General features: G+C 38.8%; 1 protein-coding gene across 5 annotated transcripts in view; it reads left to right on the plus strand.

Moving 5' to 3' along the window:
• LOC138013500 (NLR family CARD domain-containing protein 3-like) overlaps window positions 1-2500 on the plus strand; it is a 52204-nt gene that overhangs the window by 1108 nt on the left and 48596 nt on the right. For 4 of the 5 annotated variants that reach the window (XM_068860581.1, XM_068860578.1, XM_068860579.1 and 1 more), the window contains exon 1: window positions 2341-2499. The exons of the other annotated variant lie outside the window; for it this stretch is intronic. The gene's annotated coding sequence lies outside the window, so the exon portion shown is untranslated. Of the gene's footprint in view, window positions 1-2340; window position 2500 lie in introns of those variants that run through there. 5 annotated transcript variants of the gene reach the window in all.

The following is a 2500-nucleotide window of genomic DNA, read 5'->3' on the forward strand; positions in this document are numbered from 1 at the left end:
TAACTTGGAATTTATTTCTTACAGTACATAGCGCACGATTGTTTTGGTGAGCGAAAAGATTCCGCCTAGTCAGTGTTCGATTGACTCTATTCCGGAATAAGAATACGTCAGTGGAGTAATTTAAAACGGCATGTCTGGTGTTTTGAAGCAACAAGGATAATAAAGATATGTTTAAAATAGCATTTTAGGAGGTGTTTGACAATTTCAATGTGAATCTTCGTAAAAACGAAGGATTTCTAACCTCTGACTCACGAAAGTCATCATTACTGATTAATTAAAATCATATCTAGCTAACATCAACTGAAAATAATATTCACGGTAACTAATATTAATGGAAACTGTCAATATCAACCAACAGAAAAATGTACGCACTTAAAATTAATTAATTACAGTAATTTTTATCCTTTGTCGGGGTACACAACATGTCCACCCATAAGAAGTCATCTATTTCTGTAACAAAACCTCACAAACCTCATATTTATACTTACTTATTACTGGGTTGCCTATGGCAAGCCAGTCGAGGTCTGCGTTGATTTCGTCGTTTCTTTATTTTTTTTTTCCGTGTCGGTAAAAGTCTTGCCTGTCACTCCCCTGCTAAGTGGTGGCTTTGTGCATAGAGCCTTCTGAGCGTATTTTCTGAGGATCGAGAGGTAGTGGGAAATGCGTAGATTTCTCTGATGGACACAGTAGAACGATTAACTTAACCGGCAATGGCGTCGAAAGTCATGTAACGTGAATGGCGTTTTAGTGGATCTTTGAACAAAGTATACCCTTATGAAGCTCATGAATGGCAGGTCAATTGGATATACAGGCGGTGGAATCTTAAAAGCGACGAGTAATGGACTTCGACAACAATCTATCGCCCGTCGAGCCGAAATCAAAGTGAGCTGTATTTACCTGAAGTACATGGTAATTTGACACGATTGAGTTTCTTGCCTTCACGCACGCAATGAAATAGGAAGAGGTTCTCGCCTCTAAGAGCAAATATGTTGTTTGTTTCAATAAATTTTTCGCTGGAAAAGGATTCTGTGGTATTTTCTGCCTTTGTGAATTATAATATCATGTTGTGTATTGAATTTCCGAGCTTAAGGTTGAAATGTGATATGGGAGAAGTTTTTTAGTATTGCTCTGTAAGCAGGAAGGGTTCACAGGCCTGTTGGAAGCGTGCTTGAGTTTCAACAAAATGAGCCCCAAAATCAGTGAAAAATTGTGACGCAGATGAATAATAAAGTAGCTGCCATTTCCAAAATGATGAAATTACCTGGTGATAAATAACGTCGAACGCGTCTTGGAGAGTAAATTTTGACTTTGCATAAACAAGACTTGGGCGATTGTGATCTTTGTTTTGACTTCGCTCATTTCATTGTCAAACTTTATAACACTTGACAGAAAAAGAAACTTACAAAAACCCGGTATCTTGCCATCATTTGACACAGATGCTTCACTGTTTGGCGAGTAAACATGCCGCGGTAACTTAATCACGGCGCCCGCTGAATTCCGGCCATGTCACTTTCGATTTGGCGATTTATTTGAACGTAGCAAAAATCTCCCAAAATGTTTGTCGCTGATCGTAACTTTTTATATTCTATATTCACGGTTCAAAATTAATGTTGTTTTCATGTCGTAAATATGTTATTCTCGATCGACCGTCCTGGAGACTTCCTTCTGCTCTTTCTAAAAACTGTGTATCAATGTTTAAATTTACTTTTGCATCAATATTTGTTTTTGCATAAAGCAAGCTAACAAGATCTGTACCTTGCTGAGTTCGCATTTGTTAGCGTTAATAGTATTTTCGGTCCGATGCTTCTGTTTTATGAGGGGTATATTGTTTTGGTCTCCCATCCAAACACTAACCCCGCCGAACAGGGCTTGACTTCAGTGAACTTCGGCATTACAAAGCTGTCAGATGCTCAGCGGGCACGCTTAAACTTGTGGTGAAAAGAAGTTTATCAACATGTCAGCCCAGAAGCTAATGTTTCTCACTTCCCATTTATTTTCTTCAATCTTTCTGGGTTCAGTACTTTGCTAGTAACCACATGTCTTCACAGACTATTATTTTACCCAAGACTTCTACCATTGCACTACAATGATAGACAATACCACAACTATATCTTGATCTGTTAGAGCTACATATTACGCAAGGACAGATCTGTTTCGTCGTACGAACGTGTGAGGACCTGTGAGCCAAAGGGCCTCTTCTGGTATGACTTCTTAATGACCTTGAAAAAATTGTTTGGAACGGTGCATGTACCACAGGCAACCCAATGTACCCTAGTTTATTTCTACTTAGAGTTCCGTGTTTTAGGATTTGAGGCAAATTTTTGCTGTTCTATCTTTTAGGATTTGGGTTCATTTCCTGCGGCTCCGGCGTTCCAAAATTCCTGCTTTTAGGGTCACCTAAAATTGAGCACAAATTTGACTATTGGGGAAAGATTAGATGCAAAAATTAAAGTGCCTGTGTGTGCACTTAACTTGGAGGGTGTGGAAAATAATATCTAGG

The sequence above is a fragment of the Montipora capricornis genome, chromosome 8, assembly GCF_036669925.1.
Source record: "Montipora capricornis isolate CH-2021 chromosome 8, ASM3666992v2, whole genome shotgun sequence".
Classification (NCBI taxonomy): Eukaryota; Metazoa; Cnidaria; class Anthozoa; order Scleractinia; family Acroporidae; genus Montipora; species Montipora capricornis.